This window comes from Mchenga conophoros, linkage group LG23 (assembly GCF_057382185.1).
Source record: "Mchenga conophoros isolate Kocher_MC1m ecotype Shallow Benthic linkage group LG23, M_conophoros_male_GT1.1, whole genome shotgun sequence".
In the NCBI taxonomy this organism is placed as follows: domain Eukaryota; kingdom Metazoa; phylum Chordata; class Actinopteri; order Cichliformes; family Cichlidae; genus Mchenga; species Mchenga conophoros.
In genome coordinates this window covers 31,767,976-31,795,135 of record NC_140547.1, presented here as the reverse complement: position 1 = coordinate 31,795,135, position 27,160 = coordinate 31,767,976, and the positions used below count along the sequence as shown (strand labels likewise).

At 40.0% G+C, this 27,160-nt stretch overlaps 1 long non-coding RNA gene across 1 annotated transcript in view; it reads right to left on the bottom strand.

Moving 5' to 3' along the window:
- Positions 1–12,723: 12,723 nt before the first annotated feature.
- Positions 12,724–27,160, bottom strand: part of LOC146547628 (uncharacterized) — a 45,243-nt gene continuing 30,806 nt past the window's right edge. The window contains exon 3 of the long non-coding RNA XR_014890636.1: positions 12,724–12,870. This is a non-coding gene — a long non-coding RNA (uncharacterized LOC146547628). The remainder of the gene's footprint in view (positions 12,871–27,160) is intronic.

The following is a 27,160-nucleotide window of genomic DNA, read 5'->3' as shown; positions in this document are numbered from 1 at the left end:
ATCCTATAAAATTGACACTTTGTTATCTGATTTAACAGTGTTCTGGGATGATGTCAAATTCCTAGCCTGAACTTTTGTTTCAGTCCAGTCCTGCTGGATAGTGTGGCACAGCTTTATTTTCGTTGATTTTAAACGAACAAACATCCAGATGATGGCCGGTCTCTGTGTCTGGCTGCCTGCCACCGCCTGCTGCCCCTGTTGCTTTTCATTCAACATTTTGAAGAATGATGTATAAGTTGTCATAGTTTATGACCACCAAACTCTCTTGAATCTATGACTGTCTCTCATGTACTCCTACACTTTTGAATTTGGTCAGAAATGGCCCTTTCCGTTCCCTACTCCTCAGTACACTAAAGGTCCCTGGGTTAACACTGCCTGTCACCAGAGAGAAGGTTTCAGGAAGTTTGGGAAGGATCTAATTCTGAGAAAACGTGTCCTCAGTCAACATAACCCTACCGGTTTCATCTTGAGAAAGATGGATCTGACTTGTCAACTCATTCACTGCCACTCCTTGTACTGAGACCAAGACCTTACCCAACAGCAGCCAACCTACCCTATACTACCAAAAGTATTCACTCGCCCATCCAAATCACTAAATTTAGGTATTTCGATCACTTCTGTGGCCACAGGTTCCTAAAATCAAGCACATAACCATGCAGACTGCTTCTACAAACATTTGTAAAAGAACAGGTCACACCCTCAGGAGTTCAGTGAATTGCAGATTGTTATTATAAGTCCAGTCCAGTTGTGAAAGTTCCTCATGGCCAAATATTCCATAGTCAAATCTTAGTTGTAATATAGCCAAATGGAAGCGGTTGGGAACAACAGTAACTCAGCTAGTAGTAGGCCATGTAAAATCACAGAACAATGTCAGAAGATGCTGAGTTGCATATTGTGCAGAGGTCACCAACTTTCTGTGGAGTCAGTTGCTACAGACCTCCCAGTTTCACGTGGACTTCGGATTACCTCAAGAATAGTGTGTAGAGGGCTTCATGGAATGGGTTTCCATGGCCAAGCAGTTGCATTCAATCCCTACATTACCAAGTCTAATTCAAAGCGTCAGATGCTGTGGTGTAAAGCATACCACCACTGGACAGGACTTGAATGACAAATTATGCTTCTTTGTCTGGCAATCCGATGCATGAGTTGCCAAGAGAACAGTACTTATCTGACTGCATTGTGACAAACATAACGTTTATTGGAGGCAGAATTATGGGGGTTGTTTTTCAGGAGTTGGGCTCAGCCCCTTAGTTTCAAACAGGACCTCCGAATGCTTCATCATACTATGAAATTTTAGTTATACTTAGTTATACGCTATACTAAAAATCCTGCCTTTTCTTTGTGTGATAGATCTGAAAATTGTCGTCCATGATCTTATTTACTTTATGTACTTATTTTACAGTCAATCCTGTCCGTCCCATGAGGTTTAGAATTGATTTCAAGATCTTCAGGTTTGTCTGTAAAGCCCTTTATGTGTGGCTTCTTAGATTTCCTACTTTGCTTCCCAGTCCCTCCACTGCCCCCCACTCTAGATTTAAACTCAGAGGTGTTCTCTGTCTTGGCCCTCAAACTGTGGAAGAGCATTCCTCTAACAGTCAAATCTGCTCCGTGCAGTGAGTCTTTTAAAACTAGACTTAAAAATGATTTTTTATTCTATCATTATTATTATTGTTTTAGTTAAGTCTGTCTCATTTGTTTATTGTGTCTTCTGTGGGTTTTTTTTTAGCCATGACTGTATCTGTTTATGGTAAATTGTAAATGGCCTGTATTTATATAGCGCTTTACTAGTCCCTAAGGACCCCAAAGCTCTTTACATATCCAGTCATCCACCCATTCACACACACATTCACACACTGGTGATGGCAAGCTACATTGTAGCCACAGCCACCCTGGGGCGCACTGACAGAGGCGAGGCTGCCGGACACTGGCGCCACCGGGCCCTCTGACCACCACCAGTAGGCAACGGGTGAAGTGTCTTGCCCAAGGACACAACGACCGAGACTGTCCGAGCCGGGGCTCGAACCGGCAACCTTCCGATTACAAGGCGAACTCCCAACTCTTGAGCCAAGGTTTAACATTTACTAACATGTATTTTACTTGTTTTTTATGTATTATATTCCATCTTTTCTACAGCACATTGTCTTTAAATGTGCTTTATGAATTAATTTGATTTGACGAGTAAAATCTTTAAACTAAGGCATCAAGTATTTACATGAGGTAATTAATAATAAAATAATGTATAAAATCTGAGGTGTTACACACTGCCAACATCCATGTGTGGTACCTAATCAAATCAAATCAAATCAAATCACTTTTATTGTCACATCACATGTGCAGGCACACTGGCACAGCACATGCGAGTGAAATTCTTGTGTGCGAGCCCCACAAGCAACAGAGATGTGCAAACACAACAACACAAACGAGCAAAATACAAGAATGGCCAACCTGAAACTAATAAATATATGTACAATATATAATAGTGTATGAATTTCTGGATGTGTATACTAAATATTTTCCTACGTGTGTGTGTGTGTGTGTGTGTGTATACACATTTTTACAAATTAAATAGTAAAAATAATAATAATAATAATAATAATAAAATATATAAAATATACAGAGTTGAATATGTGCAAAACAAGTGGCATTTATATACAGTGTGGAGTGCATAATGTTGAAGTTCCAGTAGTGAAGCTGAGGTGTCTATGACGTGTTCAGCAGTCTGATGGCCTGATGGAAATTATAATTATATATAATATATAATATATATATATATATATATATATATAATATATATAATATATATATTATATATATATATATATATATATATATATATATATATATATATATATATATATATATATAATTATAATACATTAGATAAGGCATTTGAAAGGAATTGACACATGGAGTCTAAATGAGATTCATATTTGATAAAATGCTATCAAACCCCAACCCCACTAATGTTGCAGTCTTTGGGCATCTGTGAAAGGGTTAAGTTAAGTGGTTTCCCGAGGCAGAAAGCATCCTATGACTAGCAATCAACACTAATAAGATTCATCTTCTCTTAAAAGACTCAGTGAAAAGCCCTAAATCCATTCTGAACACATTCAAAGGGGGAACTGAAGGAGGTGCCTTGTTCTGTGATGTTTTCACGTCCCTCACTCTCTCTCTGTCTTTCTCTCTGCCCCATTCTATCTCTTTTTTTCCCTCCCGCTTCATTATCATTCCCAGGTTATCCCAGCAGCCAAGTGAATCTGGAGCACAAATGAATTAAGGGAGAATTAAGGAGCCTGTGCAAAGTGAAGCCTTTCCAAATCTCAGCTCAGACGAAAGGTGGACCTGCTCAGACATGTGTGCACACACTCAAACACATGCTCACAGGTGTCACAACACTCATCCCTACTACCGACCCACCCAACCACCCACACAAACTAACACGCACACACAGACTAACAATGCATAATCTGTAGCTGCGTCTATAAATTTGTGGACGTCATTGAGTGTTTGTTGGGAGTGTTTGTCCTCACCTTGCTTCTGGGCCTCATGCCAAGCACAACTTCTTGCAGTCCGCAGCCAAAGCAGCACAATGGCACCTAACGTAGCCCACCACCCTCCCAGCATATTATATCAGCTGGGGGAAAAAAATTTTCAAAGACAGGACAAAGAAGTACAGATTGCATGTATATACTGCACCAGTATATCTTGCTGTAAAATACAGAGTCTCACAAATGTGCACGTCTGCTGGATATGTCAGTTGAGCAGAGTGTGTTAAAATGCAAATGATGCATTCTATAAGTGGAGAGCAAAAAACATAGAATGTATTTCTCCACCATATATAAAGTGAAGGATGCAGCAGAGAAGTCTGACATTGAAATGGTTCAGTGGAATGTGAAAATGTGACTTTCCTTCCAACAACCTCCACTTTCATTCCCAGCAGAGGTAAAGGATGTAGGTTTGCTGCCATGAACAAAGCTTTACACTGTACAGTGACACACCAGTCATACATATATATTGTGTATATATATATATATATATATATATATATATGTGGTGCATGCTCGGTTCGATGTTTTTTCGATACAAAAAAAATGTTCATGCCTTTTTAATTTGTTATTTATTAAAATAATAAATATATATTTTAACTCAAAAGTACAGTTTTTAAATTTGATGTTGCTGAAACAAAAAAGTAATAAAAAAAAAATATATATCCCAGGGCTCGCAAAATTTCAAAATCCCTGGTAGCCCTTCGGGCAGGGACTCTTCAGTTTTTGGTAGCCCAAAATAAATTTAAGTAGCCCGAATAAAAAACAGAGCAATTTTTTGATTGACGTTTTGTTTCCTGTTTTGTTTCCTTTACAATATTATACATTAAAGTATAATATACATTAAAGTATAATATTGTAAAGGAAACAAAACATTAATAAAAATATTGTTAAAAAAAAATTACAACATTGTATAAAAATTACAATCATCAACTCAAATACTTGGTTCTAATTGAACAGAAATTTCTATGAACTTGTAAGAACTGTGTAGAACATGAATCAATCTGTGTCAGATCCTGAATTTGAAATTTCCACTGAAGTCAGGGGTAAGAGGCAAGTGGAACCAAGGTCGAGGCCGTTTGCTTTTTGAAGTTTGCAAAGACTGCTAAATTATACCAGTGGTAGTTCACTCTTTGCAACATAGTACGCTGTTTTGAACTGATTTTCAGGTTTATTTTTAGTATGTTATTTGCAATTGGTGTTTGTTCTGGGAAAGATATTGCAGACTGAGCAATAATGCATTTCTTGCATTTCTCATGGGTTCTAATGGGGGCCTTTCTTAAAATGACTGGTCCCAGTAACAAAGGCACTTGTCGACTCAGAAATCGAGGGAAAACCAACAACACACCCGGCAGAACATCATGTTATTTACACGGGTGCACATAAGTGGTCTGCATGTGCGCATTCACTGTCAAAATAAAAGACGCACACCAGATAAGAAGTTGCAACGCGCGTTTGCAAAGTGAAAGCAAAAAAACAAGCGCAAATTTAAACGCGATTTCAATATGTCACATATTGACAGTGGCTCACCGATGCCAATGACATAATTACCCAGCTACATTTCCAAAAGAATGCAAAAGCATTGACATATATTTTTCCTAACTACGATAGCCCGACGGGCAGGGCAAAGATAAATTTTGGTAGCCCGACTGGAAAAATTGCTAGCCCCAGGATGTCGGGCTAGCGATTTTGCGAGTCCTGTATCTGATTGAGGAATCCCTCATCTTTGGAAAAGAGAGTTTATTACAGAGAAATGGCTCTTTCAAAAAATAAAAGCTATACTATACGCTTCTTCTGGGCTATATTCTCAGCAGCATATTAAACATATCAGGTCCCCATAAGGAGAATCATGTGCTAACGGCTGTCTAAATGACTCGGGTAAAGTTTGTAGCATGTGTGCTTGTTGTTTTTGTCTGCTTCCACTTGTCTTTGCACTAGGATGCTGTCGGAGTAAATGTGCAGTCATATTCATTGTGTTCCCACTAGTGCTGTCAGCGTAAATCTCGTTGAAATGACGTTAACGCCACAACACGGCAAATCTCCGTTAACGAGTTACCGCGGATCGCCCCGTGCGTGGGGCTGGGCGGCCAAAACGTTAACAAGCTAACTGCGCTAACACACTAGTTCCCACCCATGTAATTGAGCATTGCGTGGCACATCCAACATACTGTTTTACTTTAGTCCATGACGCGCTTACCTTCAGGGTCATACGTCACATGAAAACCAAAATAGTTCCAAATGCCAGATCTGAATGAGGGTGGGGGAGGTTCAATTTGCCATGTTGCAGGGAGAGCTTAACTTCTGTCTCGCTAGCTTGCCCTGCGCTCAGTGAATCTGTGGTCGACTACTCCGCCTAAGGCTGCACTGTCGAGCGCAGATCCACTGAGCGCTCAACACAGACAGCATCGTCAGAAGAAAAGTTGATAAAATAAATTAAAAATTTTGTAGTGTTCGATACATATGCGTACCGAACCGAAAGCACTGTATCGAACGGTTCAATATCGATACAGTATCGTTGCACCCCTAATATATATATATACACACACACTGGTGAAGCTATTTTCCATATTCAATTGTTAACACTGAAAATGAATAAATAAATATGTCAGTAGGCAATCATTAGTAGGCAGTCAACAATGTTTGATACCTATATGGATGCTTTAACTATTTCTTAGGTAAGCATCTGTCTCAAAGAAAAAAGTTTTGAGACAGATATTATTGATATCAAGAAAATATTGTTAAAGCTGATATAATCAATTATCACATTAAATATATATGTGGAAAGTGAAAGGCCTTGAATTACCCATATATATTTCTCAAGACTTGTACTGGACCAAAATGGAACTTTATTATTGCGATTATCTAACACTGATTGAATATCCTGCAGTTCCCACTTGTCAGTTAAATTTTGTTTCCATTGCTAAAAATGTATACAGGACTATAGCAACTGCTTTGTGAGGGTATTAAAAAACAAAACAAAGCATAAAAATGTTGGTTGTAATCCTAATTTCAGCATGTCCTTGTGGAAAGGCGTCAAATTTAGGAATCCTGGATAAAGCGTAATTTATTACAACTGATTTGACCAAACCAAAAATTGACCACTTCCTTCTCTCTCCCCAACCGGTCGCAGCAGATGGCCCCACCCCTCCCTGAGCCTGGTTCTGCTGGAGGTTTCTTCCTGTTAAAAGGGAGTTTTTCCTTCTCACTGTCGCCAATGTGCTTGCTCATAGGGGGTCATACGATTGTTGGGTTTTCCTCTGTATGTATTATTGTAGGGTCTACCTTACGATATAAAGTGTTGTTGTGATTTGGCGCTGTATAAATTAAATTGAATTCAACTTGCACACAGCAATTTTTTTTATGATTTTCACGACTGGGTTTGGCTCAATTTATTTCACACAACACTGTGCTTAATTGTTACACCAGAATACAAGTGACGCTCAGTTGTCGTGAGACCAAACCTAAGCAGTCACCTTTCTCACATCAAAAGGGAATCAAAGGTTGGGGGAGTAGAGAAACGGATGAAGACTTCCTCTATTGCCCTTAAAGCTCCAGTGATTGGAATTTTAAACGCTGAATACCAGAAGTACCTTTTCTCCATGTGGTGTATTTCCTTTTCTTGACTCAGAACTGGTTATATTTGCCCCATTCTGATTCAAAATTGACGGTTTTGACTGTGTGTTATTCCTCCAGTCATTATCTTCTTATCTCCTAATCATACATTGTCTCTCAAAGGTCTGGAAAAGCTGTTGCATCGATTGATGAGGAATGCAGATTGATCCAGCTCAATCTGCATGGGAATCCATTCCATGCGAGCTGAGAGTTTGTAATTGATCAGACAGGATAAAGCCTGTATCTGGCCTGCTTGACTTTCAAAGGTTAAGGTGAAAATTAATTTGCCTGTTTGCTAGTTACATTTCAATCCTTTAATTAAGTCTTTCAAATGATTAAAATGTAAAACAATAGAACAATGAATGTGACTTTGATTGCTTTTTTATTTTTTTATTCAATAACATGATCTGTTGGCCTGATGACCAGGCCGGCAGAATTCTAATCAACAAAAGGAAGCTGATGTGTTCATAGTAGAGATGGCACGATACCACTTTTTTATGTCCGATACCGATACCAATATCATAAATTTGGATATCTGCCGATACCGATATGAATCCGATATAGTGTTTTTTAATCAACAAAACTGTTTTTTATTAAATATCTTGCTGTATTTTGTATAAGTTCATACTCAAGTTTAAAACAACAACTACGCTACAGCTATTCTGTTATACCTGTATGCAAAAAAAAATATTTCATAGTTCAGCAATACTGATCAATCTAATAAACTTAAACCTACACCATCCTCCCTATTCTGGTATTTTAAAGAGTACTTAGCGTAAATATTAAGCAACCTAACTAATAGGGTTCCAACTCCCAGCAACAACAAAAATAAATAAATAAAAAATAGGGAACCACCCCTCACGCTCCACCTCATGATGCTTAATCGACGTAATCAACCTTAATTTGATGCAGTGTGAAAAAAAATGCACAGAAATCAATTATTTTTCAATAATTAGGTTAATTGATTAATCTAAATTGTCACTAGGTGTGAATGTGCGAGTGAATGTGAGTGTGAATGGTTGTCTGTCCCTATGTGTTAGTCCTGCGACAGACTGGCGACCTGTCCAGGGTGTACCCCGCCTTTCGCCCTATGACAGCTGGGATAGGCTCCAGCGCCCCCCCGCGACCCTGAAAAGGATAAGCGGAAGCGAATGGATGGATGGATGGATATTAAAATATTAAATAGATTCAACATCTTTCTTCAACAAAATTGCAGACTGCACAGATGGTACCTTCCCAAAGGAAAAAGTACTATAGCTTACTAGGGTATATATATTAGACTTAATAGTCACTATATACAGTAATGGACTTCTATTCATTTTACATCAAATTAAAACTTTGGGTGTCAGATAATTATTTATTAAAAGCTAGACATTTTAAATGAGAATAAGAAAGAAAAGTATGTCTTTGTGCCCCCTTTTCCCTGTTCATGCCCTATCGGCCCCCCTGGCTAAACTTTGCTAGATCCACCCCTGCACAGTTACCAGCGTCAGCTACGTAGAAAAAGATCCTGGTGTAGAAAGTAATATTAAATAAATTCTAACAACAGCTTATCAAGCTTAAACGTGCTTGTTTATCCACTGGTTTCCACTTTCTGGTGCAAAGTGGGCCAAAAACAAAGAAGAGAGACAGACTCGCGACAGAGAAGCCGATCAGCTGATCATTAAGCAGTTTCATGATTGAAGTAGCAGCAAGAAGAGGCAGTCGCTCCATATATCGTTTGTTAAGCTTAACGCAGGAATGCTTTACAAACATTCAGAGATGAACTTACACACTTGCTTTACTTCTCTCGGGGATAACTTTGTCGGAGATGAAATGCCGGGCTGCTAGCGAAGCTCCAAATGCTATCCAGACCACCGACAGGTCCCGCATGCCACAGCTGCTCTATCATGTGATGCATACTGCTCCGACGTGCTAATGTTCTGAGGCGAGTTACGGCGTGTTGCAAGTTTTGTGCGGTGCTTTCGTGATATTTAATGGATCGGATTACATTTTTTATTTTTCTCCGATATCCGATCCAGTAATTTAGGTCAGTATCGGACCGATACCGATACGTAATATCGGATCGGTCCATCTCTAGTTCATAGTATGTAAAGGGTTTCTCAAATAAATCATATTTAACAGAGGTCAACAGGCAAAATATTAAATTTCATAAACCTAGTGACTATGTGTTAACAAAGGAATTTAGTTTAATATATTTTTGTACAAAGCTAAATTACTCTTATTTCTTTTATCTCCTTTGTATTCTGTGGAATAACATTTCTCAGATGAGAAGTTAGCTTCCAATATTTTACTTTTGTAATATAAGGAATTGCATCTGAATTTGAGTCATCTGTTTCTTAAGCTAACATGAAGTGTCCATTGAAGCAGGAAAGTGCTAAATACAAGGAATAAACAAGTGGTGTGTCTTAGTCAAGTGTTGGGCCACCATGCACCACAACAAAAACGTACCATCCATCCATCCGCTTATCCTTTTCAGGGTCGCGGGGGGCGCTGGAGCCTATCCCAGCTTTCATAGGGCAAAAGGCGGGTTACACCCTGGACAGGTCGCCAGTCTGTCGCAGGGCTAACACATAGGGACAGACAACCATTCACACTCACAGTGGCAATTTGGATTATCCAATTAACCTATCCCCACAAGCTGCATGTCTTTGGATGGTGGGAGGAAGCCAGAGTATCCGGAGAGAACCCACGCAAACACGGGGAGAACATGCAAACTCCACACAGAAAGACCCCGGCCTGATGGTGGAATTGAACTCAGGACCTTCTTGCTGTGCGGCAACAGTGCTAACCACCGTGCCACCGTGCTGCCCCCACAAAAACGTACCTTTGCATTGATTATCCCAAACTCTAGAATTCTGCCGAATGGCTGCAATAAAATATTCTTAATTTGAGTTTTTAATGTTTGGTAGAGAGCACTCCAGCTGTCATATTGCAACCACAATGGGACAGCCTGAGTCAATCATTCACATCTAAGACAGTGCTTGTGATTTCACTAGAGCCACTGCAGTGCATTTCGGAAGCAACCCAGAACTGTTGTCTGTGTCAGTGATCCAAGTGTCACAGAAATGTTAAGACACCCAGTGAATTTCCACAGTTACATGGCCATCCAAATTTTACCATGTGTGATTTTGGATGGGAACTTGGTAAAATCTGGTGACTTTATAGGATTTATTCACATAATTTTCATGCTCATTAAACATATTTATCCTGTGCCCAATTAGGATAGATGTTTCGACATACATACAGTGCTTTGAAAAAGCAATTGTCCCCTTCTTGATTTCTTACTTTTTGGTATTTTTGTTATACTTACATGTTTCAAATCATCAAGCAAGAATCAAGAAGTCACAAAAATTGAACCTCTCTTTTACAAAGTGATGCAGGGCAAAACCTGATGTGAACCTAGGAATGTCTGGCCAATCAAAATTACTCAGAGCACATCAATGACTCATCCAAGAGGTCACAAAAGAACCCAGAACTTCTAAAGATTTGGAAGCCTCAGTTAAGATCTGTTTTTATGATTCAACAATGAGAAAGAGGCTTGGCAAAACTTGCACTGAAGGGAGAGTTCCAAGGTAAAAACCACTGCTGACCAAAAAGAATACGAAGGATCATCCCACATCTGCTGCAAAACATCTTGATGGGGAAAAAGTCTGTGGACTGTTATGTCTAACACACGAACTAACACAGAATTTCATAAAAAGAGCATCATGCCAACAGTCAAATATGGTATGTGTCTCCTGCTTTCATACCTGGATGACTTGCCATGATTAATGGAACTTTAAATTTGCTTCTCTATCAGAAAATCCAGAAAGAAAATGTCCAGCCACCAGTTTGTGGCCTGAAGCTTAGGGACACTGGTTATGCAGCAGTACAATGATACAAAACACACCAGCAAGTCAACCACTGAATTGCTCAAAAAACAAGGTTTTGGCCGAGTCAGAGTCAGGAATGAAATCCAATTTAGTTGGTTTGGCATGATCTTCAAACAGGCCAGACATCTTCAAAAACCCTCTATTTTGGCTGAATCAAAACAATTCTGCGAAAATGAGGTGGGGCAAAATTTCTTCACAACATCATGAAATACTTATGCCAGATCATGCAAATGTTTGATTGTAGTTCTTGCTGCCAAAGGTGGTACAATCAGATATTTTATTTCCACTCGATAAAGAAAATCATCATTCAAAAATTGCATTTAGTATTTACATGGGTTAGCTTTGTTGTAATTTGTTCTGAAACATGTAAATGTGGCAAACAATCCAAAACTATGGTACATTTAATTTCTGTCTGCTTTTAGATTTGAAAATTTAAGCACTGCTTTCCTTGCTTGTCCTGACAAAATGCCACTGTGTTGTATAGTAACATAAATTGCAGATGTATAAAATGTGCAATTGTGTTTTCTTTCCCTGTCTTATTAGCACAGACTTTGAGAATTGTGATTCTAGGGAAAGAAATGTCAAATACAAGCCCATTTTTGTGATTCTCAAAGCACTGTGGTAGCCAGTGTAAAGGAATCTAAAGAAAGCTTGAAATCTACTGCATTAAATGACTTCTTGTTCTTCAGTGGAAATGACACAAATTCGTAGCAGCAAAAATTATGATACTTATATATAGAAATTTTTTGTGGAAATACAGTAACTGGAATTACCTTTACATACTTGACCTTACTGGTTGAAATATTGGCCTTGCTTAATGTGAGCATATAGTTCACAATTTATTAATTTGAAATATTCAGGCTCAAGAGTAGAAAATAAAAGTACTTTTTCTAAGAATGCAGGTGGATAAACCAAGAGCCTGAGTGGGTGCTTTCCATGTTAACTGCTCCAACAATGCCACACATGTGCAAGGAAGTTCTAATGTGCATATTGTGCAAGTTTCTGTGTGTGCGTGTGTGTGCATGTGTGTGTGTTTGCACATAAGCTTGGAGCCTTCTGGACAGGGCAGAGGGTGAAGGGGAGTGCTAACACACTCTCCTTGTCAGCAGCAAGGGTAATTACTCCTGGCTGAAATTACTCAACATTTGTTTATAAGCTCCCCTGAGCACACTGTAAATAGATTGTCTGCTCAAGTCCAATGCCATTGAAGCCCTGCTGTCCCCAGCAAACACACACACACACGCCCAAACACCTACGCACACACACAAATACACACACACACACACACACAAATTTTCATATCTTAGTGAGGACATCTATATGACATAATGCTTTCCCTAGCCACTTACCCTAACCCTAACCATCAAAGATGAATGCCTAATCTTAACCCTTAGGTTATGGTTAGGGTTAGGCTAACTGTAACCCTGACACTAAAACCACATTTTGAGCCTCAAAGTGCCTTCAATCTTGTGGGGACAGGTATATTGTCTCAATAAGTGACTGTTGGTCCCCAGAAGTATAATAAACTTCCAATTTTCTGTCCTCACAAAGATGTCTAAACACACACACACGCACACACACACACACACACACACACACACACACACACACACACACACACAGAGGCTTTAAATTCATTCAATTCCATCTTTACTTGACTTCACACATGTGAGCATAATGTTTTTATGCACTTTCCTTTTTTTCCATGACTTACTTATGTTGTAGACCTTGCCATAGTTAAATACTGGCACTGATCTCTCCGACACCACGTTTTTCAAGACTTCACTCTCCACGTTCCCTGTCTCTCCAGCTCCTTCTTTTGGCACCAACAATGAGATCTTTTTGGAATGCATATGAAGAGAAGAGAGAGAGAGAGAGACAAGAGTGAGTGAGAGAGGGTGAGAGAGAAACTAAAACACCCCAAGTCAAGGTCCATCCATGTAGTTATTATATGAGAAGGTTCCTGTCAAAAATGACAGTTTGAAACACTTGACCCACAAAAATGAATTCTCGGCCAGGGCCAAGTGACAGCCCAAAGTAATTCATTCTTTTGAAATGTTGCGGGAGATGGAGAGAGATGTGAGGAGAAGGCGAGTGACATAGAGAGTGATAGAGCAAGACAGAGAGATGGAGAATACGGAGAGAGAATGAGGCAAAAAAAACAAAGAGAGATAGAGAGCATTGAAAAAAGGGGCACTAAGAGGAAAAAGAGGTGAATTTGAGCAAATCTAAAAGAATCTTAAGGGATGAAACTGTTTAGTTTTACTCTTCTAGGATTACAGTATCTATTAAACAAGTGCTTTCAAACAACTAGTTATTAGTTTACCTAGTGACAACATGATACAATGTATTTGTTTCATTTCATTTCACAAGGGTCAAATACAAATGATGAGCTGCTTTTGTCTGAAATCAAGCACCCATTGTTCAGAACTTACTGTTAACTGTTCGTAGTACTGTAAGCTGCATATCTGAACAAAAAGTTTCGAAAGTGAAAACGTGGGGAGGGGATAAAAGTGAAGATAATCAGAGAAAATGGCAAAAAAAGAAAGCACAAAGGAGGGCTGACATGAAGAGAATTAAGGCCTCCAGTAAGTTTAGTTAACTGAGTCAGTCATTTAACATTACATTATGTACTGTGCACCTCCAGTTTATACAATCAGCATTTTATGGGAGGATTTGCGTTTTTAAACAACAACAAAAACAACTTGCAACACTGTAAACTGACTGCAGTTTTAGTTAGGAATGTTATTGTGCAGTTATGAAAAGCTATTGCTGAGCTCTTTAAAACCCTATGTCTAATTAAGCAGGATTGTTTATTCGATGTTTGGAAACGTGTTGTTTCTAAGAAAGTTGGTAACCGGAAGCCAAGTATGGAGGCGGCATAGGCAACTATAGTGTTTTAATCATAGACAGTATGAAAGATGGATCCAGGTACCAGGATGCTATTCAGTGATATCTGAATTCCTGTTTTGAATACTCACATTGGGAGTATTCACCGGGTGGGTCTGACACTACCTAACAACTTGGCTGAAAACTCATTAGGCAATCAGAAGAATCAGAAGTCAAGCCAGAAAGTTATTTTCCCCAAGACTTCTATAAGATCAGAAGTGTTTTTACAACCACAGACGTCAACATTTTTCAGACCTGGAAGAAACATTTTATACTGTCAGGGCTGTCAGTAGTTGTTTGTTTCCTACCATGCACCAAAACATGAACTTAAAATGTGTCATTTTATCTGTAAAATTTATATTGCACTTTATGCTTGTATGTGTTTATTTATTTTAAAGCAGCACATAGGCATAAAACTCCTAATTAAATTGTATTGCCAAGTACAATGACAATAAAGGCTTTCTGATTCCAATTTGCCGTTTTTCAGCCAAATAAAAAAAAGAAAGAAAGAGTTATGAAAGTAGCACGAAGGAGAGAGGGATAAGATAAACCTATTTAAAATATAAATGCGTCTTATTAATCCACAAGAGCTTCAAGGTGGAAAATTTGACTCTGTTTTCTATAATTGATTAGCTAATGATGATTTTGATTGTATTCTTCTGTAAAAACCTCCTAACACATGTTGGTGTTATTGAAAGCTGCCATCCAGGCTAATTTGTCTTAATTACACTGAGTGTGTTTGCTGCCTACTACCGCCGTCCACTGAGAGAGACAGACACGTTAGATAGAGTGGAGAGTGGGGAGCGCAACATCTGTCTGTTAAAGAGTCGAAACACACACACACACATGCGCGCGCACACTCATTCATAATTGCAGTAACACATGCTCACAAATACACAAATCTGAACACACTCGCATACTCACACCGGCACATACAGTGGAAAACAAACACATACACCTCTCTAATAATAAAACCTTGGTACAGCAACCTCACCACCATCCCTTAGCCCTTACCTCCCATGTCCTGCTAATAGCAGCTACCACAGAGGTGACTGTGTGCAAATAGGGCCGTAGCGCCGATGGCCATCCATCAGAAGGCCCCAGAGCAACATTACACCACTCTAATGGCCCACTCTGGCCTTCCTTATGATATTAATCCACCGCCTCACAGCACTGATTTCATTTGTAAAGTGGTAGGGGGAGAATTTTTTTTTTAGTTTGTTTTGTTTTGTTTTGTTTTTATCCACATTTACATGTACTAACGTACATAGATGCAGATCTCCAATTCAACACATACAAGCATGCTGTCTCTATGATGCATATCTCCATACATAAACATAAAAAACAAGATCAGCAGATGTCTGCACTCTCGTTGACTTTCTCTTAGTCTTTTTCATGCAGACCCTTAACTGACCATCACCGTGAGCATAATTATATAAAGCAAGGCCAGCATAGTGCATACATCAAAATAACTCGGTAGGTAGTAAAAGAAAATTATTGGAGAGTCTTTGATGCAGTCTGAAAACGTGAAAATCAAGAAAACAACAATTAAATTGCTTGGCATACCTTGGAGACTGCACAAAAACACACATTTACTTTGAAGATCTCAGAGGTGTTTGCTGGTAAGTTTAGACTGATGCAGGCAGTTGCTTGAAGGACACAGTGAAGCACATATTTAACACTTAACATCACTGCAGTTTCACTGTCCTCTGCTGGCTTGACGAACTGTAGCATTTAACATTTAACACATAGCATAGCATACACATTCTGCAATCACATAACCAGTGGTACTGATTCATAGTCATAGTCAGGTCTTGTCCTTTCAATGACAAGTAGCTATTTTTTACTTGTCAGCTGTCTCACACAAAGCATGAGTTATGGTTCTTACGGTAATTATACAGGGTTTCTGCTACTTTGTGACGTGCGCTAGAAAATGCATGTATAATTCACTAAAAAGAAATTATACTCACTGCCCCTTTATTAGGTATACCTGTTTAGCTGCTTGTTGATATATATATTTAATCAACAGCAACTCAATTCAGCAAGGAGACATGGTCAAGAAAACTTGCTAAAGTTCAAACCGAGCATCAGAATGGGGAACAAAAGGGATTTAAGTGACTCTAAACATGGCATGCTTGTGGGTGCCAGACAGGCTGGTTTGAGTATTTCAAAAGCTGCTGATCTACCAGGGTTTTCCCCGGATAACCGTCTCCAGGATTTATAGAGAATGCTCTGAAAAAGAGAAAACAATCACTTCTCTTGGCACAAAAAATGCCAAGAATGGCCAGACTGAGCTGATAGAAATGCAACTCAAATAGTCATTTGTGAAAACCAAACTATGCAAAAGACCATTTCTGAGTGCAGGTCAACCCTTGAAGCAGATGGGATAGAGCATCAGAGGACCACAGAGATCAGCGACAATTTTGGCTCCTCAAAAATGGACAATAGATTGGAAAAATGTCGGCAGGTCTTGGATCTTGATTTGGGCTGCAACATTCAGTTGCTACGGTCAGTATTTGGAAACAACATAAAAGTATAGATCCATCCTGGCTTGTAGGTAAGCATTTTGAGTGCTCAGCTAGAGTAGAAAAGCGCTATATAAGATCCAGTCCATTTACCATTTTATCATTGGTGAATTTTTAAATCCCACACAATATGTGGTCATTTCTAATGATAACTTCTAAGGATAACTTCTCCTTTAGTGACACCATGAACTTTACATTTGTGATTTTAGTTGCTGTAGTAGCACGGGCATTAGCACTGTTGCCTCCCAGCAAGAAGGTCCTGCATTTGATTCCACCACCTGGCCGGGGCCTTTCCGTGTGGAGTTTGCATGTTCTCCCGGATACTCTGACTGAAGTTAGTGGGGATAGGTTAATTGGCAATTCTAAATTGACAAATAGGTGTGAATGGCTGTCTGTCTCTCTGTTAGACTGGATGAGCTACAGCCCCCCCTGTGACCCTGACAAGGATAAGTGGAAGAGAATGAGTTGTTGGTTCTCAAGAACCAATTGAATTGGAACATGAAAACACATGTTATCAAGCCACAGGCTCAAAAATGTGTTTCCGAAAACAAAATATCTCCAAACTTATGAGATCACAATCCCTATTTTAGTGTTAACAGCATGGTAAATACAACCACTCCCATCTATGTCTACGAGTGGTTACTTTGAAGCCCCTATCTCAATGAGTATGAAGCCATTTAATTTCAGTGGTCTTTGGAGCATTAAAAAACAAACAAACATATGCACAGAAGAACTATTGAATTTGGGGGTTTTTTAAAAAGCAAATTTCAAAAAATTTCAAATAAAAAGCCAAAAAAGGTTGGAAAAATAAGTTATACTTTTGTTAAATATATGTCTTAAAACTTTATCAGCTTCATTAATGGCTAAATCTAGTATAAAAACACAAGTCTTTTTCACCTTGATAAGCAAAACTTTCTGATGTAGTGATTCAGGTACTGCACAAAAAGGCAGTAAACTGGTACTTTAAATGAAACAGTATTGCAAATTCGTGATTGGAAACTTGCCAAGAAATCAGGGCCTTAAGGGACTAATATTATCCAGACCCTTGAAGATGCTGCTGATCTCTTTGTCTCTTGGGTTTTTGGTTTTTTTGGTCAGGACTAAAATAAAGTCAAATGGTTGCTTTCAAGGTTAGTGCGAGGTGTTTCTGCATTAAAGTGCAGTAGAATTTCCTGTTTTAAAAGAGGTGTTTAAAAGTGGCTGCTGGGGGAAGTTGTAGTAGACAGAAAATCCAAGCTTGCTCTCTTAGTGCTTCACACATCAGTGCATTCTAAAGCAGCTACTAAGCTCACAGGCACCAAGAACGGTGCGTGTGTTTGGTGGTGGTGGGGGGGTTGACCTGGGGAGCAGATGGTGGGCTGAGAGGAAGGTCTGCTGGCTGAACGTCAGAGCCCAAGATGCTCTTTGTTGCTTTTTCCCCCCTTTTAAACAGTCCACCACTGCCACGAACAAGGTATACACACACACACACACACATACACACACACGAGTACCATATGAATGTCAAAAGCTAAAAGTGTCAACCTAAAAGGACACAGAGAAGCGAGCATTCATGTTTTTCTCAAATACCATCGTACATTTTGCACAGGGAACATTTTACGATTGGACCCTGACATGCATGAATCCAGTATTGTCTCTCCTCATGTATCTCTCTCCCTCATGCAAACACAGATGCACGCACTCAAGCTAACCCTTTCTGAAACCACAGTGCTTTTAAATTCGCAATGACAAACCTTGTTGAATGATGTTCTCTCTTTATTTTTTTTATCAAACATTAAACCCACATCACTACGCCGCACTAGCTATTCTACTCCTGCTCATCCCCATGCCATGCTAAATTATAAAAAAAAAGACAGTCTGTTCAGTGTAAAAATTTCATCGCTTGCTGCGGATGAACAGAGTTGTTGCAGACGAGCGGAGGAGTGGAAATGAGGAGAGCAGAGGACCGGTGATGTCTGGCGCTGAACGTGTCGAGCCAGAGGTCAGCCCAACTCTGGCGAAACCCAGAAACAATAACAGACACACACTTGGAGATACACACACATATGCAGACACATATACACATTGTGTGCTTGTAAATTGTTCTATTCACTTACTGAAAAACACTGGAATTTGAATAACCTCCCAGTCATGAAAACAAACTTTGTGAATACTGAAAGATTTTGATGCCTTTATTAAGGATTGACTATGCTTTGAGTTAATCTGAATAGGCTTGTATGATGTCCATGAAACTTCTAATGTGTTGTGAATACTAATGGCTTAGTGGGCAGTGTGTGTGATAAGTGATGAAACATCTTTGAATGCCTAAGTTGTCCTTGGCTGACTAGTGGGCGCTGTTTCATTATGGATATTCGCTGTCCTTTGAAAATTAGCAAAACCTGGCAGGTATCAACAGCCTCAAAAGCTGCATCTTTAAGCACTCCTCTGTGTTCTTAGCAGTCCTTGAACTTAAAAAACCAGGCAGATTGAAGACGCACAAGAGACTGAAGTGATATTGGTGAGCAAAGAAAATTAATATAAAAGTAAAACGCTTAAAATACAAAACTCAGTTGCCAGAGGTAAAATAGCTGTCAGGGATGGCCTTCTAGCCTAAAGACATGCTGGGCTCGTCACGAGAGAGGGAACAAAGACGACACAGGTAGAGAAACACAATATTTCTATAGATATACTCTCATGAAAGGATGAAAGCAGGAATAAAGGCAACAAGAGAAGGAGTTGGCACTTTCCCGTAACATGCCAGATAAAAGACATACTATAACCAAACCAAAGACGGGAGGGTGCATAAAAATAAAGAGATTAGGCAGAAATGGCGAAAGAAATTAAAAGTTAGACTTTACTATTGAAATCGGAGAAACCCTCGGCAGAAAGGCCAGAAGGCCAAACCAAATATTCCTCGACTTCACGTCTAATTCGGAATCGGAATATTAGCCAGCGAGGTTTTAAATGTAAATATGCCATTATGCTGTCATTACAGTGTTCACATCGGCAGGCCCACGGGTCAGCCCAGCCACTGTTAATTTTGCAGGCAAAAGCTTTTTTTCCCCTCCCCACACTCTTGAAATGTTAATAACTTTCTATTAGTTAATGTAGCGTGACTAAAATTCCGATTAGATATAATTCATTTTAATATCTGTGACTGGCCAGCCTGATCATTTCCCGCCACGTTCTCCTGGCCACATTACACGATTCTAAATTAGACTCATTTACATTGGCTGGTTAAATCAAGGCCTTCTCTTGCAATTTAGCTGTCATCAAATCAATTTTGTAATTTTCTTTGCTCTTTGAGGTACGACTGTTTCCGAATTGAATAATATCAGCCATCACATTTAATTAGCCGTTATAGCATGTGTCAGAACAGGAAGGGAATGCAGCAACATCTCAAATGCAATGAGACAGCATCAGCAACACAACTTGAACCCGTTAGATAAGGCGTTGCGTTAGACAAGCGTTATTTTTCCTTCATTCGAGTGTAATCAGAAAACGGCCGTCTAATTAGGAATATCTTATTGTTTTGAAAAAGTGAATTCCATGAAAACTCTAATTTTTTGCACAGTTGAGTAATCTCTCTTATTTCATGATTTGCAGGCAAAAAAAAAAGGGAGAGAGACATGAGCAAAACACTGCACAGTTGGTGTTTAGGGATTTCAGTGGAACCACTGTGGGTGAGGCCGGCACAGGAGTGGAGCTCCCATGTGGTTTTGCTCAATGGTGACTGAACCATAAGAACAGAGGGACAGAGGGCTGCCCACCACAGGGACTCTGGGATAGCTCAGCCTTTTCTGGGAGGACTGCTGCCTTGGGTAAGTGGTGGTGTCGCTTCAGATCAGAGAACGTTCAGACTCTTGAGGGGCGACAGAGAAGGGTGGCGCGGTAGCAATCAATAGGCGGAAGCTGGGTGGTGGGGGAGCTGAGGGTCGGCCAAGGTAGCAAGGACTGGGGATATAAGGGGAGATCAGTGGGAATACTAGTGAATGGCTTCGGTGCCCATTGACTGGAGCCAATAGGTGGCTGATAATAGTGGATTCATAGATAAATATTCGGAATGCTGAATAGCTGAACCCAACAATATTAACTCATTCACTGCCATTGACGTCTATAGACGTCAATGGCAGTCAACGTAAGTTGAACTGAAGCCCACCAGCAGTAAAAGTAGACCTGCAAGGAGGTGCAGGGTTTGCGCACGTAAGGGATTGCGCAGTGAGACAAAAATGTGGTGCAAGTCTTGTTGTGTTTCACTGCCAGCCATTTGAAAATGGCTGGCAGTGAATGAGTTAACTGAAGTTTGAATGTCACCGCTATGGATGTAACAATGTTATATTTTCTGTACGCTGTAATAGTTCCCTGAAAAATTCACGGTAACCATAATATCATAATATCACAATAGCTTTAAAAATTTTAAAAGAAACTACAGTCACATTCAACACATTCAAACTTAATTTTATTTATTATTTATTTATATATTTTGACACTCATCATCAAACATTCCCTATTTTGCACAGAGTGAATACATAAGCAAACACAAAAGAATATATAAATTGAATATTACTTAAACTCTCTTAAATTAACTTCCAATAAAAAAGGTTTATCATTGATTGAAATTCATTCAGAAATGTTTAACGAATGAGCTGTCACAACTTTCAAGTACAAAGTTGTTATGAAGTCTGTCACATCCCCCCCCCCCCTTTTTTTTCTATTTTTCTTTTTTCTCCCTTATTTATTTATCCTTCTTATTTCATTGTACTGTATATTGTTACTCTTATTCGCCTTGTATGTCTATTGTACAAACTGAACTGGAATGATTGACTGTTCACTTTATAATTTCAATAAAGTTTGAAAAAAAAAAAAACCTCTTCTGCCGTATTTTGCGGCAAGATTATCCACACCCACCGCCGCGCTATGAATTGTGGGATATATGGGACCACGAAGCGTGCACCGGACCACGCTTGATATTTGGGGAAATCGACGGCGCATTTGGAGTATGCATTTGAAGCACACTTCGAATTTGGACAGCCATCGTCGCGTGGCGGTGACGTAACCGCACTTGAAATGCGTACTTCAAGCGTGCAGACCCTGAATTGGGACACAGCCAATGAGAGGTGTGGAAACAGGAGGGAACACAGCTGGAACTAATACAGACTAACAGGACAGGGGAAGCAAAACTGAACACAGGACAAGAGACTGTCAAAATAAAACAGGAAGTACGATAACACAGAGACTAAAGCTGTGTCCCAAAACGTAGGCCATCCTTCGGAGGACCCGGCCTTCGCGGTCTACGTAGGCTGGGTCCTTCAAAGACCGAGAAGGCCGGAAGTGCAAGGCTGTGAAATGGGACAGTCTAGCCCTCAGATTTGCGTCACTGCTGTCTCGGTGGAGTTTAATAAACTCAGCCGTCTGCCCCTTGCTCTCTAAGATATAACTGGACACTGGCGTAAATTCTCGACCATCTCACGCTTCTGTTTAACCAGTTTTCTGTTTGACGTTTATTCAGCTGTGTGAAAAAGGAAGAGGAACCCACCCGATGGATTAATAAAGTTTTATTTAATCGAATCGAATCTAATCTAATAACTTTGATCTCAGCCAAACCTATTTACTCCGGAACAAATAAAACACAGAAAAAAGACAAATAATTACATTTTTAAGTTATCCAAGTGACTTAATTATCATGTTTAACCTGAGTAGTGAAAGACAGCGGGGGTCTGAAAACGAGTCTGCTGCTCTCGCCGGCTCAAGTGACCACAGAACCCCACAGCTAGCTATTGAGCAGTTGGGTAACAGACGTCTCCGAAAACGTCGGAGCACTTTTGCAAATATGCGATGTCTTGATAAACCAAGCAGATATTTGAAGTTTACACGACTACTTTCTCGATTGAAAATATGTTAAAAGTTTTTTTTTTTTGTGACCCAGAAAGATTAATAAGAGTAATATTAAAACTTAGTAGCGGCCACCATTGTTGGAAGCTGGAATTGGCTGGGCCGCGCTATGAATTCTGGGATATGGTGGGTCACGAAGGACACACCCGACCCATCCTTCAAATTCGGGGAAAGGAAGGACGCATTTGTCGGCCGCATTTGAAGGAGTCGAAGAATTGGGACAGCCTTCATCGCCTGGCTGTGACGTAATCGGCCTTCAAATACGGCTTCCGAAGAATGCAGCCGACGTTTTGGGACACAGCTTAAGACTAAGACAGTGCTGACAAAACATGGAATGTGGAACACAGGGGAGGTATGGAAATAGAACCTAATGACCAGATGACAAAACATGAGAACAACATCCTGCTGTTTTTTGGATCATGAGCAACAGGAGCACAACAGTCCAAAACAAAGAACTAGCAGTTCAGAAGGCTGGCGAGTGGCCAGCGGCGCAGACGGTGGAGCTCTGTAGGACGGCCACGTGGCCGGTGGCACAGGCAGCGGCACTTGGGAGGCTGACCAGGAGGCTGCTGAGCACAGATCTTTGCCTCAGACAGATAATATATATTTATATTATACAGGACCTCATATGGGTAACTGCATTTGATACATCATTATGTTTACATATCCACTTGTATGTAGCCCACATGTATTATCACAGAAGGGCTGCTGTGTACCGAATGGCCATCAGATGTCAGCACTTCCAAATGAGCTGTTAAACAGGGCTTCATGTGGCTGGAAAGATTCAACTCATTCACAGAGCTTCATCACACCATAATTTGCTGGAACCAATAATGACTAACAGAACAACAAGGAAGCAAAACTGAACACAATGAACACAGGACGAGAGACTGTCAACATAAAACAGGTGGTACAATAACACAAAGACTAAGACACACAGGCTTGAAACTCAGATTGGGTGGGGAGGAGAAACAAACATGGAAACAAGACTGGATGGGGAGACTGAAAGGTAACGTGAAAACAACAGTTAAGCAAACATGAAGACAAGGCTGAGAAAGCATGCAACATGGAACCCACAAAACAAAACCTAAAGACCAGAAACTACAAATATAACACAAAGCAGGAAAAACAACTAAAAGAACCAGAACCAGGGATATACATTAAATCTTAGAATATTAAATAAACCAGAATCCAAAGAGTCCAAATACAAAAACACTGGGTCACAGACCCAGTGCCATGACAGGTTCATACAGGACTTTTCAAAGCACTCAAAACTATCCACTTCTATATCGACAAAAGACAGTTTAGAAATGCTCCTTTCCACCTGCGCTCAGTTAGGTATCAAATAAAAATAAAAATAAAAAAACCCATAAAGAAATGTGTTGTAATGTTATGTGACAGTGACCACTGTTGAGGTAGCTGTCACAAGTAGTAAGCTCAGTTTACTTTGATCATTTCTCCACATAAGCATATTTCTCAACTTATATTTTGAAATGTAATTAGGTGAAAAGAAAGCTAAATGAATAAATACATCAAATGACATAACTTTTCTTTACTTTAAGGACCTTTAAAGGAATTAAGAATGTCAATAACTGGTATTAAATATAGCTTTATTTGCCTTTGTTGTCACGATGTGGGTGCTTTAAAGCACTGGCCTTATTTCATCTGTTGTTCCAGTTATTTTGGTTGTCTGCAAGCTTTTTGAATGGTGTGCACCTCAGCTCAATGAAGCACTTGAAGGATTTTTCTAAATCTGCCTTCACTGAGATACATATCAAAGCCACAAATGTCAAAGAAGATAGCTCCATTGCAGCAGTGGTAATCCACTGGCTGTTGTAGTCTTATGCAAGTGTGTCTGTGGGTTTGAGCTCTATGAATTTTCACATCTCTTAAAGAACGAGGTCATTATAGAAACAGGTGTAATAATAGAAAATTGGGTGTGCGGTATATTTGTGGTGGTAAATGAGGGTAGGGGGATATTAAGCATGTATATATAAGAAAAATAAATGAAGATCCACCCCTCGTTTTTGAGCTTATAAAATGAACAAACCACTCTTTTAACCATTAACATAGACAGCTGATAGAGCTAAACTCTCAATTCCTTCATCTTTTTTGTGATCTCTTCCCTCCCTTTCTTTCTCTTTCCGTCAGCATTGCATAGAAAGCAGCTGATGTTTTAATCATGGCCACAGGGCTCATTGTGATGTGCAGCCACCTCTGGGGTCTCTAATTGTCTCAGGCCAGGCTGGCTCTGCTGATCACCCTGCGTCTGGAATGGCTAATGACTCACAGTGAGGTAGAGAGACAGAGATGCTTCACATGCAGAGCTCTATCTGTTCGGTGTGTGTATGTGTGTGTGTGTACATGAGCACAATCATTCACCATGTGCCATTGCGTGTAAGCGCATGATGGATCATAGAATTAACTGCACATACAGCTTGATTAGGCCAACACATTTCCAGCCCTTGGTTTTCCCCCACCAAAGTCCCTGCTGCTCCTTCTCACCAGAGCATCTACATAGGTGACACTTGAAGATGGTTTTATGATGTTTTGTACTGTAAATGTGTGTTCCATAAAAACATAAAAATCCCTGTAACTGAGATCAGAGCACATTTTACTGATGCCCAGATCGTCGTAATTCACAGTCATGTGCCTGGCAGCTAACGTTTGAATGAAAGACACCATGGGTCCATATAGCTGTGACACATCTCACCAAAGCAACGAGGTAAGATTCAAATATGGCTTTTTATAGTGAATATGTTTGGAATATGTGCAATGCGAGCCACAGGTTAAATGTTTAAGACATGCTTTAGATATCATACACGATTAGGAAATGTTGCTTTATGAATGATACATTTCCTCCTTCATGAAATCCACAACTTAATCTCCCTCTAAGCTCCAAGCAGCACCCTGGGTCTGTGCGGCTGGCCTGTGGATGATGTGGTCTTAGGGTAAAGGGGTCTATTGCTTATGTTGCTGATTATACACCTGTGGATAAGGCTTTCAGGTGCTGTGGACAGAGAGCCCTAAGCCTGCAGTGGCCCACGCTTACAGAATACAGATCTACATCCCCTCCAGGTTCCTTTCAAACTTTCCTGATCATTTGTCCTTTATTCGCCAGCTGGTCTTTGCTGTAATTCAGCAGCTCTAGTAGCTCATTTTGTGAGTCCAAGCCACAGTTTAAACTGTGTATCTAACAAACGTACAGCTAACCTGGAGAAAGTGAACTGCTCTAGTTTAACATGCGTATCCTTCAAACTGATCTGCACTGTGAACAGTTATTTAAGTGGAAAAACTTTTATATACAAAAGTCAAGCTTTTCCTTAAAGACGACTTTCATTCCTTTTGACATTTTTTATAATGTTCGAACATTATTATACTCCTCTGGAGCGGCATTCCAACATTCCCGACAACAATTCATAATGCTGCTAAAGTGTTGGACCCTGAACATTAATAAGCAACAGCGACTCAAGTGTTGCGTATGCTTAATAACAGAGCGTGTCTGCTGCTCCCCTTTCCTCCATTCACCGCCCTTATTAGCATACAATCTGAATGCTGAGAGCGCCAACAATGGTGAGGTCAGTGCCGCTGGATGGGGTCAATTCTGTGGACGGCTGGGCAACATGCTCTGCATGTGTCTTTGCATACTGTAGGAAATCTATTGCGGTGGGAAGTTAAGTGGCGATGAATGCCAATAGTAGACCTTCCGGTCTGCCTTCTCGAAAATACAAAGCATGGCCTCGCCAGTGATGTTCTGCTCCACTTTGCCTTTTGAAGAGGCAATCCAAGACTTTAACCCCCAGAATATTATCTCTCTCCCTTCTATGAGCAGAATGGGCAGCACTCATCACTGAAAAAAAAAATACAATTTTGTGCTGTCGGTCTGGTCCACCCTGTGATAATCCGAATCCACTTTTAGAGTACTGATAAGACAACCTATTAAATGTAATTATAAAATGGGTTGTACAAATTGTTAGTGCTGCTGCTATCTTCAGAATGTCTTAGTGTCTTGAAATAGCCCTGGTGATTTAAATCATTTTAGCATTTCCTTGCAATTAGCTTTCACATAATAATACTGGAGCTAATTTCTGCACCACGTTTGACATTATAAATGTAATTGGCTCCCATTCACATCCCCACTGTGACACATCTATCAAGCTTCGTGGGCGACATTTATGTGTGTTTGTGTGTGTGTGTGTGTGTGTGTGTGTGTGTGTGCTCACTCTTGCGTGTGAGCTGCTTTGCATCTCATAAACAGTCACCTTTTTTTTTTTACTTTTCACCCAAATCTATCAGCCCACATAGTTATAACGACTTGCCATTGATTGCGCTCCCTCTTTCAATTTAACGCTCTCAATAAAAATAGAAATCTACAATGCATTCTAATTACACTTCTTAGGTGACCTGTGTAACGACTGTTTCCCAATGAAAGCTCATTAATTGGCCCGTCATAGTTCAGTTGGAGGCTATTGTGGCACTGTCCTTTTCATAGGCGTGCCGGCATGACCAGCATCACTGAATGCTCATATATAAGAGCTCCAATAACAGTTAAAATGCTATTAAAGTGGATGAGGCACAGCTATGCTGCTGCTCCCACTAATTTGAGGCACTGACTAGAGGGCTGTGTGGACTACTCTCTGGGGAAAACTATTCCCAACTGGCTCCAGCATATGTTGTGACTGTGCCCACACATACTGTATTCACACCAGTGCTTGGCTATGTACACACACACACACACACACACACACACACACACACACACACACACACACATACCTACACACACGCACACACACACAAACCAGCCTTTTGATTGTGGCTGGAGTGTAAACTGTAGCTGATA